The sequence below is a fragment of the Clupea harengus genome, chromosome 18, assembly GCF_900700415.2.
Source record: "Clupea harengus chromosome 18, Ch_v2.0.2, whole genome shotgun sequence".
In the NCBI taxonomy this organism is placed as follows: domain Eukaryota; kingdom Metazoa; phylum Chordata; class Actinopteri; order Clupeiformes; family Clupeidae; genus Clupea; species Clupea harengus.
Genome location: NC_045169.1, coordinates 1,163,916 through 1,178,791, shown reverse-complemented (window position 1 = coordinate 1,178,791; position 14,876 = coordinate 1,163,916). Strand labels below are relative to the sequence as shown.

Genomic DNA, 14,876 nt, shown 5'->3' with positions numbered 1-14,876 from the left:
GAGATTAAAAGTGAGATTTAGTCTTTTGATCTCTTTGCTTCTCTGATTTCTCCTATGGTGGTCAAGGAGAGATCTCAACAGGGTCACAAATCATGCTCAGTTTTGACTAAATATTTAGACATCTCAATATGACCTCCTCTGTTTCTCTCTAAAGACAACCTTGGTGTTTGAGATGAGGCCTATGAGACGATGCCTGTTCAAAGTTGTTGTGGAGAGGGGTAGGTAGATCTTTTTTTAAAGAAAAGGGGCCTTATCTCATTTCTGTCTCAAACTGTTTCTCCTCAGGAGTTTTAGGATACTTTTTAAATTGATTTTATAATTGAAACAACAATTAGATCACATCTAGGTCTCCTGAGCTATCAAAGATCCGTCTTTGAGAGCTAACATGTTCCAATGGGTTAGCAGGCCTTGTCAAAGGTACCGATTGATGCCCCCTTGGTTTGTAGAGATAGGGTGTGGATACAGCGTTAAGGTTCTATAAGACGGACATTAGAGAAACTGTCTGAAAGAACAGCACACAATGCTGCATAAAGTGTGAAAGATGCAGCGGTTCAGAGTGTCAAGCATGTGTACATATATACACATCTCCATAATCCATCTCCATAATCCTACCAGTTAACCAGGCAGAGCACCGGGGCCATGCTCTTTGTGTATCATTCAGAACTGTTCAGTACAGAAACACATCGAAATGGGCATTCTTTCTAGGATCGCCAGATCAGCCAGCGATTCACATCCACTCACATCCATCCACGCCCAGTGATCATACGTTGATCATAAAGTGCAACTGTATGCCGTGGCCTGTGGGTCTGTGTGTGGCAGTGAAGATCACAGGACCGCTGGATCAGATTCCACAGGTGAACAAAGGCACTGCGTCTCAAACCTGCCCTTATGTGGCTTTAGCTCAACACACAAGAACCAACCCCCTAGCAACAGCCACCGAGAGCAGCACTCAGGTTACTGACAGCCGAAATATGCCACATTGCTCCACAAACCACACCACACCACAACACACCACAACGGCACCTTACCCTATATGGAAATTATGAGAAGTTGTGCTACAAAAATGCTCTCTCTGTCTCTGTCTCTCTCTCTCTCACACACACACACACACACACACACACACACACACACACACACACACACACACACACACACACACACACACACACACACACCTACATAAACCACAGTAACACAAAGAGAATAGTGAGCTCGGTTGTCCAAAGCTTGACGAAGGATTACTTTCCAAATCCAGTTTGTCTACATAAACTCTTATATAGCAGATCTGCCAAGGCTTTAGGAAATGAACTAAAGTGTCTGAAAAATGGTGACTCATTTGTTTATCTTTAGACTCAAAGAATAAAACTAAAAGTGAGTGAAGACACCATAATATCAATAAAGGAACACAAATATATATCACCAGATCTAAAAATGGGAAATGGCCAGAGCAAATGGTCAGTTCTAATCCTGGACCAGATCAACAGGCCAATATAATGGAGTCCATTCACAGTCACAGAGTACTACGCTACACACACACACACACACACACACACACACACACACACACACACACACACACACACACGCACGCACACACACGCACACACACACACACACACACACACACACACACACACACACGAACCATTAACACACCATTTCTCTCACACTCACACATTCTCATTTCAGCCTGTTTGGGGTGAGTCTGTCAGAGCTCTGGAGGTTAAGGGTCACGGATACAGTTTCAATACGATTAGGGAATGAAAGGGTGTCAGGCCGGCAGGCTGGTGAAAGCCCCAGGTGGCCGAGCCGGAGAGGAGAGGAGTGGAGTGGAGTGGGGGGATGGAGGAGGACGAGACGCTAACAGTCCTGAGGGGCCTAAGAGGATACATATGATGTGGGCAACCCTTGCTTTAACCCACATGGTCATTTGGTGTGTCTGTCTGGGAGTCCTTTGTGTGTGTGTGCGTGCGTGCGTGCGTGAGTGTGTGTATGTGTGTGTGTGTGAGTGTGCGTGCGTGCATGTGAGAGTGTGTGTATGTGTGTGTGTGTGTGTGTGTGTGTGTGTGTGTGTGTATGTGCATGTGTGTGTGTGTGTGTGTGTGTGTGTGTGTGTGTGTGTGTGTGCGTGCGTGCATGTGAGTGTGTGTATGTATGTGTGTGTGTGTGTGTGTGTGTGTGTGTATGTGCGTGTGTGTGTGTGTGTGTGTGCACTCGCAAACACAAGTGTGTCTTTTAAGCTCCCATGTAGTCACAGGTTCTGAGTCTGGCGTGTCACATGAAGCCCAGATGAAGTCGCTAGCTTCCAAACTCTTGACCCTCTATGGGGAGGAAGGAGGCTGTTTCTCCAGAACAAAAGAGAGATGGAGAAACAGAGGGAGCGGGAGAGAAGTGGAGAAAGAAAGGAAACGGGACAGAGAGAAAAAGAGAGACAAAGAGAAGGATTGGGCTGAGCCTGGTCCAGCTCTCTCTGATCTCCTCTGTGCCGCTAATCAGCTTGACACAAGCAGGCCAAGGTTACCCTACCAGCCTGCCCCATACAGAGAGGGAGAGAGGGGGGGGAGAGGGGGAGCAAGGTTACCCTACCAGCCTGCCCCATACAGAGAGAGAGAGAGGGGGAGAGAGAGAGAGAGAGATGTGGGGGAGGGCGATAACGAGATGGTGTGGAGACGGGGCTCAAAGCGCAGAACAGAGCACAACATTGGGGCCCTGACTGGCACACGGGCACACGGGCACATGGGCATACATTTGGCAAAGAGCACGAGTGACTCCTACGGGACGGAGCGGGGGAGGAGGGGTGTTGTTGGAGGGAGGAAGGGACTGAAAGGGAGAAAACAAGAGAAAATGAGGAGCGGCAGAAGCCGAGGCATGTCGATTCCTCATCGCACTGTTAGAAAGGAGCCTTTCCCCCAGTTGGCAGAGCGCTAGGAACATAAGCCAAGGCTCATATAGAACATTTAGAGATTGGCCTGTTAAAACCTCAGGCTGAAAGATGAGAAGGTGCCTTACAATTACCAGCACCACACCTTAGCATTCCTCACAGCTTTTCAGTGGGGAAAAAAAGGATGTCTATTGGGAGAGGGACAATAAAGGAACTTAAGGAGGACCTTGTACACACATACACACTCATATACACACATACACACTCATATACACACATACACACTCATATACACACATACACACTCATATACACGCACAAGCACATGTACATGTACACACATACACACTCATATACACGCAAACACACTCATATACACACATATACACACATACACACTCATATACACGCAAACACACTCATATACACACATACACACTCATATACACACATACACGCACAAGCACATGTACACACATACACACTCATATACACACAATAACACATGTACACACATGCACACTCATATACACACATACACACTCATATACACACAAGAACACATGTACACACATACACACTCATATACACACAAGAACACATGTACACACATACACACTCATATACACGCACAAGCACATGTACACTCATATACACACATACACACTCATATACACACATACACACTCATATACACGCAAACACACTCATATACACACATACACACTCATATACACACACAAGCACATGTACACTCATATACACACATACACACTCATATACACACATACACACTCATATACACGCGCAAGCACATGTACACTCATATACACACAAGAACACATGTACACTCATATACACGCAAGAACACATATACACACATACACACTCATATACACGCAAGAGCACATGTACACTCATATACACGCAAGAACACATATACACACATACACACTCATATACACGCAAGAGCACATGTACACTCATATACACGCAAGAACACATGTACACTCATATACACACATGTACACTCATATACACGCAAGAACACATGTAGCTAATGGCAATGTGAATGGATGCATGAAGTCATACTGCAAAGCAGAAATGTGAAGGTTCTCTTTCGGATCTGTTTGTGAGTCTGAGATTGTGTGTGTGTGTGCGTGTGTGTGTGTGTGTGTGTGTGTGTGTGTGTGTGTGTGTGTGTGTGTGTGTGTGTGTGTGTGTGTGTGTATGAGTATGTGTTTGTGTGTGTGCATTTGTGTGCTGGAAACTTTGATAGCTTCCACTCTTACAAGTGAACAACGGCAAACACTTTGAAACAATGCTACCATCATGGACTTGAAGCCAGATGAGGCCTGTTAGACTTTTTTAGATAGTCTGACATGCCTTGATGTTTTTGTATATTTCCTCTAACTGAAAACATTAATGCACAAATGGCATACATGAAGAAGATTAAAGGTTTCTGGGGGTGTTGTTTTTATGACTCTAGGACAAAAACGTGCAGAACTTTAAAGGCATATTGACAACAAGAACAAAAAACAAAATATCCCTCCAGAGGGTTAAGAAAATGGACTCCCTGAAGGGTTTCATCACATGCACACACATATTTGTAGACACAGAACACACACCCCCCGCCCGCGCCCTTGTCTTTGAGAGTTGCACAATGAGGATGTACCTGAGTCCCAATACGTTACTTGGGGAAGCACAAACTGGGCGATGAAAGTCTACTACCCCGAAGTTGCTTGTTATTATTCAGAAAAAGTCAACTCCATGACTGCCATGTCTATGCTTCATGTCTCTACTGAATGATTCATATCATTGTGGATGGCCACGGGATCAAAAATGCCCATTCTGTTTGCAACATAGGACTTTGATTTCACTAACGAGTTGTTTCATTTACTACACATTATTGAAATGTGATCGATATATTCTGTAGTTGCCCCCGCTGAGTGAGTGCACCGCAGGCAGCCCTCTGAGAGATGAGCGCCTATCACTCAGGGAAACGTGCGCATCGAGGCGTCATGAACAAGAGCTAGCGAGACAAAAGCCTGGCGTGGCGGCTGCATTTCTTTCAAACCCCCTCAATCTTTGAATCCCATCAAAATTAAGCTTAGAGCATATCATTTTTAATTGTTATAGTGTTTATTTCCTCCATCTAAAAACCCTGCTGAAATATTGAAAGAAACAGCGTTTTGTATTTCAGTCAATATTCATCCATTTAAGATGTATTAGATTGAATTGAATTCATTTTTACTTGGCAACCACTAACACCCTACCTAGCATTTCATGGTTATCTAAACAGACAACTACAAGTTCAAGTGTCATCATCAAGTCATTTTTGAAACTAGCAATAGACTCTACTGTTGTAAACTAGTAAATCACGTTTCCCTAGCAAACTGCAGTAATGTTCAAGACACAACAATTGCATTGCCAATGAATATTAGGTTAGAAAAATATATTAGCCTGATTTAACGTGACTTCCCGCATTAACCACGCTCACTTCTATTCGAATACAGATACAGAGACAGATCATTGTGTTAAGTTGATCAGACCCAGATATGTCTATTGCACATGATGACCCGGAGATTAACATTGAAAGCTTGCTTTAGGTGTCTATCCTGTAGCACAGCAGCAAAGCAAACACATCCTAAGCCACCTGTCCATTGGGCCTCTCTCCTTCTGTCAGTAAGAGTGCTGTTGTTGGAGACAGGTCCTGGAGGGGACAGGGACACAGGAGGAACGGAGAGAGAGAGGGAGGGAGGGAGGGAGGGAAGGGAAGGGAAGGGAAAGAAAGAGATCGAGGGGCTACGCCCTGCTCAGGTAGAGATATGTGACCTTTAGTATGTTTGGAAATCTGATCTCAGCCCAAAAGAAGGGAATGAGGCGACCCTTTGTGTTCTCTTCTTCACAAAGGCATCGACAAATATGCAAAGCAGTGCAGAGAGACACTGAGGCCCAAAATGCAAATTCCACGACACCATCTTGACTCAAGGCAAAAGGTTCGATGTCCATTAGGATCAGCTGGCAGTCGAGACAACCTGGAAAGCGTGTCCAGAGGGCTCAAATCTAAGCTGTTGTGTTAACTGGAGATTGATGGCATTCCATATCTGAAAAGCTGAGCCCAGTGTGTGTGACGTGTGTGACGTGTGCTCCTGCAGCTGTGTTTGTTCAATGCATCCTCCAACAGTTTACCCGCGGACACAACATCTCCTCTCCTCATCTGCCCTCCTCCTCCTCACCACCACCACCCCTCCTCTGCTGGAATCCCCCGCCATTTTACATGACTTCCTGTTTAATGTAAACCAGACCACCCAACGGCAGCAAACTGTCCTGAGCAGCACAACACTGTGACTAGAGTCGATCTAAAGTGAACATTAACAGCCAAGTGTTCACCATAAATATACCACTGATTTGATATCTCGAAATATGGAGGCAGTTACATGATTTGTTTGGATGCTAATCTTGTAAACATGCTTTTCATTTCAGAGAGTAACTTCCTGTAAACATGCACACCATATTACAACAGCAAATGACATTTCTGGCATAGAAGAGTTTATGTGAGATTCTTCATAATTACAAACAACTTCCTGGGCTCTTCTTAGCAAAACCTCTACATTCCATTGCTCATCCTTTAACATTATCTTTGACTCTTTTTTTCTCTCTCTTCTTTCACGTCCTGATTCCTTCTGCTCATCCTCAAACCTTTCCTATACGCTGACAAGCAATAACTTCAACACATTTGCTACGATTGCATGTCTGCAATCATGCTAATTTGTGTACATTTCACATGTCAGAGGACTGTGATCAATCCCCTGTCAGAATGTTTATATGTTAACCACTGCCTCCAAGCTATGCCAGTGCCCCATCATCTATTCTACATCATTTCAAATGAAGCCAGCGCTCATCGTTGAGGTGCATGATGGGACATGGCTGCCACGGAGGTGTTGGGACTGGCTTGCTTGAAAAGGAGTCTGGGCATGTCTGTGGGGAACAGCTTCTCTAATCCCCGGCACCTAATCCTCACCCAGCCCAGGTATTCTACAGGCCCTGCTCCAACATGTCCCTCCTTGGAGCTGCTGAAATTGGTCCATGACTGCTGGTTTGTGTGGTAGGCCAAAGGAAGTTTGTATGTTTCTGTTAGTAACTTATTCCCTAGTTCATCGGGACATGAGAAAAACAATTGCTTCCTCTTCCTATTTAACTAGTTTAGTCTGTGTCAGATATAAGTCTAATGGGATATCATTTACTGACTATTAAAGGTTTTGACCTGATTCGTGAGGATTTTTCTGGATAGACAGGCTTGTTCAATACTGTCAAACTGAAAGACCTCAGTCAGTACTGAAACATCCACTCGTTTAAGAGCCGAGTGGGCAGGGTGGCAGTGAGCTCATTGGCACTGGGATGAAGATCATAGGGTTTGGCTCCAGTCTGTTGATGTTCTATGTTTAGAGCGGCTGTCCCTGCCCCTGCCTGATCATCTATCACTCCGGCGTGTCGGAATACAACCTTTCACTTCCTTCCTCTTCCATCCTGCCATTGGCAAAACGGAGGAGGCGGAGATATGTCACATGTGTTGCAAGGAAAACCAAAAAAAACACTCTTATTTAAAATTGTCATTTTGACCCAGTAGGAGCCAAAACCTATGTCTTTTATCTCGCGTGATCTCCCTCCATCTGAATCATTCTGAAACATTAATGCTGAGTGTTCATTTCAATCAGTCAGACTCTCTTCCCTTTTCTGTGCAGCATCAGACCTGTTCCACCCTGAGTCCGTCCCACAGCACAAGGGCATGTAGACATGGGAAAGTCCTGTGTCACTTTTGTGTTGGCGCAGCAGTGCTGCTGGCAGGCTGCCACCTTCGCTCGGGTCATGTGCGGGTACACATCATGTAAACCCAGTCCACAATCCCCCTGAGTGCTTTGGGAGGCTGCATTCAAATGGGCCTACTCTGATTGCAGGGTGAAGGTGTTTACCCACAGACTGTAACTCATTACTGTGCCAACAAAGCCTTTGTGTGGCGTAGATGCTTGACTCCTTAATCTTCAGACTACATCAGAGGTTACAAGCAACCCAGGAAAGAGGCATTGTATCACCACGGTGATTTGGTAGTCAAGTGCCTCAACATTTAGACAAGCAATATGATTGTGTGCTGCATTTAATCAACCTCGACAGGACACGCTATTTGCAACACAATTTTAGATATTTAAGCTTCACGCAGTACCTCTGCGACTGAGCAATTTATAAGTTCACTTAGTTTGACAGGCTAACATTTGCACACACTGTCAAGCCAACATGGTTGTCAGTTTGCAGGCCAGAGACATCCCAGAGCTACTGCTGGCGGGGGGAATGTGTCTGTTGCCCTCGGTGTGTGAGCGTTATCTACTTAAGCTCAATCTCACTGATGAAAGGCAGAGGAGACCCCTTCCTCTCTAGGCTACAATTAGAGCTATTAAGTGCTGCTGTGTTAATAATGATGTTTGAAGTGGTAAACGCCATGCAGAGACTAGGAGTGGAGGGGGGGGGGGGGGGGGGGGGCAAGTGCATAGAGGAGGAGAGGAGGTGGTGAGGAGGTGAGAGAGGAGGTGGGGAGGGAGGGAGGAGAGCACAGAACGGGTAAAGAGAAGTTGTCGTGAGTCTATTGTGGAGGTTTCCAAAAGAACCAAATCTGTTTTTGAGTCTTGGGCATAAAACAGCCATGTAACCAGAGAGATCTCAGGCATGTTCAGTGCTGCATTAACTTTCTATGATCTTTTCTCTTTGACAGCTCCCATAAAGCAGGCATAATTGTGGCCTTTTGTAGGGTCTTTCAGCCTACCTGCAGTTTAAGGTTACCCTCCGAGAGGGGAGCGGGAGAAAGCTGAGCTGACGCTCTTCGTGATCAGTGATACCCTTTGGGTGGCTCGCCCCTCAATGGGAACATACGTGTCACACAGGGTTCATATTATGCTTTCAGGCCCTGGGTCAGATGAACCATCAACAAAGAAGCATACCCACTCTATATGAGCAGCACCTAACTTGAGCTAATGGTTCCACTCTCCACACGCATACACAATAAAAACTTGTCTAGTCAGAGTTTACACTCATTCAATGTAACTGTCTCTGCATTTACAATGTATTGGCCCTCTACACCCTTTCAAATGTAAAGGTTCCATTCAAGGCTGTGGATGTTGTGGCTATATAAATATGCTAATTACGATAAATAAGTATGCACGTAGGTTGAATGATGGCACTGCCACATAAGTATATGTGCACAAGAGTGTTGATAGGTGATAGCTGGTACAGCTCTTGTAGCATGAGTATACTTAACTGTCTTGAGTATACTTAACTGTCTGAGTGTCGCCGGGTGGAGCTGCTCGCTGGGTGTTTCTAGGTCACCAGCTGGCATTGAGCTACATTGAGTTGGAATCTCACTGTTGTGCCAGGACACACCTTCCTCATCCACTGTGTCCACACACACACACACACACACTCACACACACACACACTCACACACACACACACACACACACACGCACGCACACACACACAGACACACACACACACACACACACACACACACTCACTCACTCACACACACACACACACACACTCACTCACTCACTCACTCACACACACACACACAGCTCAGACCTGCTTGTTGCCAACCACCTGCTATAAATAGCAAGCGGATGTTTCAGAGTGAGAAGGATCTTTTTTTAGGAAGTGAACAGAGTCGGGAGTGGTGCCATAGTCTGAGGTGGGCTAGAGAAGTGTGTGTGTGTGTGTGTGTGTGTGTGTGTGTGTGTGTGTGCATGAATGTGTGTGTGTGTGTGTGTGTGTGCGTGTGGTGTGTGTGTGTGTGTGCGTGTGCGTGTGTGTGTTTAAGATGCACTGATCAGTGTGAATGTCTTGTGTGTGTGTGAGTGAACATGGAAGAATGAGCTGGATCATAAAAGAAAGATGTCCCTGACAATTCCGCCATGTATGTCAAAGTGAGTAAGTTCCCATTACATGTGTTCAAGTGACATTGCGTGTTGATGCATGTATAATGTACAGTATAAGTATGACTTGTATTCAGTCTGTGTAGCATTTGTTTGTGTGTGTTTTGCTAATGTGGTAGCAGGAGGCTAGCCTGGCCTCATGAATTCCTCATCTCTAAGTCAAAAGCAAACATGGCGCTGGTACAGGAGGAGGCACACGTTCATTCACTCCTCTCCTCCCATGCCCTCGCCACCCAGCTCAGGCACAACAGGTGAGCTGACTATGGCTGGCCGTGACTCAGCACGGAATGAGTCTCTGGCTTGTTTGCTTGACTGTCTGGGTGCAAACATTCTGATTCATGAACACACAATGACTAAATCGATAAAGAGGGTTGCCAGGGCCCTCTGTGGTTTTGTAAGATACCTTGACAAAGTGAAACTTCGGTTATCATGAACATGTGGTTGTGGGTAGTTATTTTTGTCTTGAGCACATTGACTGTGCAGTTCTTATTCTCACCTCTAGGGGCAGTGTAGCTGTTAATATCACTGATATCCGTAAACACAGCGTGCACATTTACACAAGTACACCAGTGTATTCATCTAAAGACAATGCACACAGACACTTTGTAAGAACCATTGTTTTACCTTTAAATTCAGTTATTCAAACGTGTGCTGTTCATTAAGGTAAACGTTTTGTAATTAACTGTGACCACTGAACTAGAAAGAAACTAACTCCTAGTCACTTTCTTCCCTTCCAAACAATGTCTGCTTTCACTGGAGCCAAAGAGATGGCTCTGCTGTGTGTGCGTGTGTGTGCGTGTGTGTGTGTGTGTGTGTGTGTGTGTGTGTGTGTGTGTGTGTGTGTAAAATATCAGCCATGGGACAGGGCCTTTGTTCAGAGACCAACTTCTCTTCTTTTTGTCACAGGCGCCAGTGTGAATGGGTAACAACAGAGTTACCTACACACCATTAAGCCATAGTGACTTTGATGGCAGCCAATGAAAAATGCCCAGAGCACTGAATGGAGCTGGGTGCGGTGGGGGTAGAGAAAGAGAAGAAAAGGAAGGAATCTCATAAAAGACAACAGAATGGGGGAGGGGGGAATCATCTCTTCAAAAAACCCTTTTTGCTTTCGGGGCTTTTGAAGTCATCTCTGTTGGGTTCAGCCATGGCTGCTGACACTCTCGTGCTTGAAGCACTTTAATAAAGGAGGTAGATGGGAAGATACAGGCTCAGTGATTGGAAAAAAAAAAAGATCTGGGCTGAGAATCTAGATTTGTATCTGGGTAATTATGATTAATGTCATAGATGAAAGATAAGCACAAACTAAATGAATTCAATTATAAGTTGTAAAGGAGTACAAGTTACTATGAACGTGGTGATAGAGAGAGTTCTTATCAGCCAGTGGTGACATGGTGGTACCCATCTAAGGCCCAAGATAACAGAAACGGAATTACATGGACAACGAGTACGTTTGGTTTGCTGGTCAAAGATGGCCATTATATGACTGCCCTGCAAATCACAGTGAACAGTCAGAGAAGTGGGCATGCTTAGGAGAACAAAGGCTCTATAAGGTGGCTGCCCGGCGGCGGCAGGGGAATAGCTAACCCTTATTACACAAATGTCAATCTGGATCAGAAGAGCTCGCAGGCATCATTCCTTCTCATATTGCTTTCAGAGAGAGAAAAAAAGAGTCTTCTCTCAGTTTTGGAAGACAAGTTTCCACAGATCAAACAGGATCCACCCAGCACCAGTGTTTCTGAAGTCTTCCCCTTCCCCACCACTCGCATGTCTCATGGGTTAGGAGTGGAGCTGTGCCTCTTAGTCCTTATTGCAAAAGTATCATTCCAAATCAAAGGTTTCTGCTTGAAAATAGCATGAAATAGATTCATACTGCCTCCATCTCATGTTCTATCGTTGTCTATGGGTCACTTTCTCCTACCGAACTAACTGGTTGGCCTCCTCTGCGTGAGGTGGGTGAAATCCACTGTCGGCTTCATCCAAATGTAGAGAAAAGAGGGAAAAGTCTGGCAATTGCTTGATTTCTTTAGAGATATGTGCACCTCCGGCCCTGACTCAACCATCCAAACGGTCCAAACGCTCTCTACTCTAAAGCTATCACAGTCTAAACACAGACATATATAAACACACTCACAAGTTTCCCTCTAACATACACATATTCTTACATTACAGACACATTTACAAACACAAAAACATCTGGCTCACAATCTGTCTGATTAGCTGATTTGATCTCAGATGCCTCAGCCCCACCATGTGTGAATGGCAAGAGCATACTCAGAGACAAGAGCATACTCAGACCTACGCCTGTACTATCAGTAAATGCAGAAGCAGTTTCCTTAAGGTTTATGCTTTTATCATTTATCATCAAGGATTACACCACTGTGGCAAACCACACTGTGTTATGGGTTTGAAACATGGGGGAGGAAGTAATTAAGGTCTCCACCCTACTCATGCCTAAACCTATTAGTAATAACTATTTTGGTTTAAATAGCAAGTATGCTACTTATGTCATTTAGGAAGAGAACAATTAACATTTGAATAGTAACATCATTTTCCACATGCAGTTGTTTTGTGATTTTGGACCTTGAAGCTATGAACCATTTTAAACCAGGTGTGACATCTATATTACAGATAATGAGATGTTATCAAACCTGGCAGAGAACCAATTCAGACTCGAACAGCACACATCTCATTTATAATTTCAGTTCTTCTTCGTGTGAGGGTTTAGCCCTTTGCTGTAACCTTTCAATTCTACCTCCATGTTCTCCCTCTCAACCCCACAGCTGGCCAGGTGTGCCGCTCATTGAAGCAGTCATATAAGTGGCACTGGGTTGGTCTGGTCAGTCTGCTGGCTGAGGACAAGAGATGGATGGTGGAGTGCAGGAAGTTCACAGAAACCAGGTGTCATCCAGAGCTCTGAGAACATGGCCTGGAGAAACCCCCTCTCCAGAGGTGTGTGTGTGTGTGTGTGTGTGTGTGTGTGTGTGTGTGTGATTGTGTGTGTGTGTGTGTGTGTGTGTGTGTGTGTCTCTCCAGAGGTGCATCTCTGGCATCTTTTACAACAGCACCACATGCCAATCACCTGGGTTACCCCAGCCCTCCAGCTAATCAGGTGCAACTGTAAGCCTCTGTGTTGCTGCTGTGACCCATATTTGCTCTCCCTGGAGCTATAAGTGCTGAGAGGAAAACAGCAACACTCTGTCAGCACCACATATCTCACAAATGCATTGTGCAAAAGGTAGAAATGAGCTGTCAGAGTAAATCACATTTCCCAAAGGTTCCTCAAGGTAGGCTGACCTGTCGACCTCAGCATTTTAACTGTGAATGACCTCCTCAAACTACTCCCACAGATTGAAGTATTCTCAAAAGACTGCCAGGTGGTGTAAAGGCAAAGTTGAAGGTTGAAACTGGCCCCTAGAGCTGATGCCATTACAGGACAAAGCCCTGAGCTGACCTCGAGATCCCCTCATCCATCCCCCTCATCAACACCTCAATGTACTCCAAATGTCAGATGAAGAAATAGAAACATGCCACAAAAAATGCCAGAGTTAAGGAAAGAGGGGAGACACCTTGTACCTGCCAAGTGCATGTTTGAGACAGGCAGGGTCCACTGGTATCAGGGCTGTACTGTGGGGAACACTCAGATACTGACATCTGCTACTTGTGGAAACGGGACATGCCAAGAAAGGAGAACAGTAAGAAATAAAACAATAGGATTGTAGAAGAGGAGGGGAGAGGGAAGGAGAGAAAGAGAGGAAAGAGAGGAAAGAGGAGAAAAAGAGTCCAGGCCAGTCTGCCTCTCGCTTGTTGCTCTCTGTCGGCCATTTGGCTGTTTTACCCTATCAAAAGCACAGCAGGGCCAGTTCCTACTGGTGTGTGTGTGTGTGTGTGTGTGTGTGTGTGTGTGTGTGTGTGTGTGTGTGTGTGTGTGTGTGTGTGTGTGTGTGTGTGTGTGTGTGTGTGTGTGTGTGTGTGTGTGTGTGTGTGGTATGTGTGTGTGTGTGTGTGTGTGTGTGTGTGTGTGTGTCTGTGTGTGTCTGTGTGTGTGTGTGTGTGTCTGTGTGTGTGTGTGTGTGTGTGTGTGTGTGTGGTATGTGTGTGTGTGTGTGTGTGTGTGTGGTGTGTGTGTGTGTGTCCTGCAGGACACAACTGGGCTGTGAGGGATGCTGCTGCACGCGAGCTTGCTTCCCATCTCCACCCCCGGCAGCAGGCCCTTAGCTCTGGGCTGAGCATGAGAATGGAGCGCATGTGTCTTTTCCCTTTCGCATCTGTCTCCTATTCAGGTGCAGAGAAAGAGAACAGTTTCCCCTAATGAGGGGTCATCATCCTGCCTCCCACTCCCCACCCTGACAGAGACAGATGGGTGAACACACTGATTAGAGAGGACAGGAAGACAAGGAGAACAGAGGGAAGGACATCCAAAAAAATGGATGAGGGGGTTTGAAAAGCTCTTGCTTTTCCTAACTCTGGTACACTTTGTGTCAGGGCAGAGCAGGTGTTGCAATGCAGGTCTTCTAGCGTGTATCCTGGCAATGATTCATGCCTTCCCCCTGCCCTGCCCTGCCCTGCCCTGCCCTGCCCTGCCCTGCCCTGCCCTGCCCTGCCCTGCCCTGCCCTGCCGTGCCAATGAGAGAGGTCCGCCTCACACACAGCCCATCACCCTTCTCCAGGCCAACAGACAAGGACCGCCCCAACCCAAGGAGAGCTGCCACTGTTCAGTTTCCTGGGGATCTCGGCACACATTGGCTTTCGCTGCGGATGTGTTTTCATTGCTTTCATCCGCGGGGTCAAACATGCCGATCACATGATACTGAACAAACACGGGGCCCTTTTTGATGTGTGGACAGCCACGCTGTGAGGGGGGAGCCCTGCAGGCTCAGCGCCCGGTAGGAATGGTTATAAGGAATGAGCAAGAACAACGTATTGTGTGTCAACACCAACACCCACAGAATAGACTTGTTGAGTGCCACTATAGGACCCGCTGTAGGTGCAGGCACAGATGTAGAAGAGGAAGA

The 14,876-nt window shown here is 45.8% G+C and overlaps 1 protein-coding gene across 4 annotated transcripts in view; it reads right to left on the bottom strand.

The window, feature by feature from the left end:
* Positions 1 to 14,876, bottom strand: part of col4a6 (collagen, type IV, alpha 6) — an 87,267-nt gene that overhangs the window by 46,071 nt on the left and 26,320 nt on the right. The gene's annotated exons all lie outside the window — the stretch shown is intronic.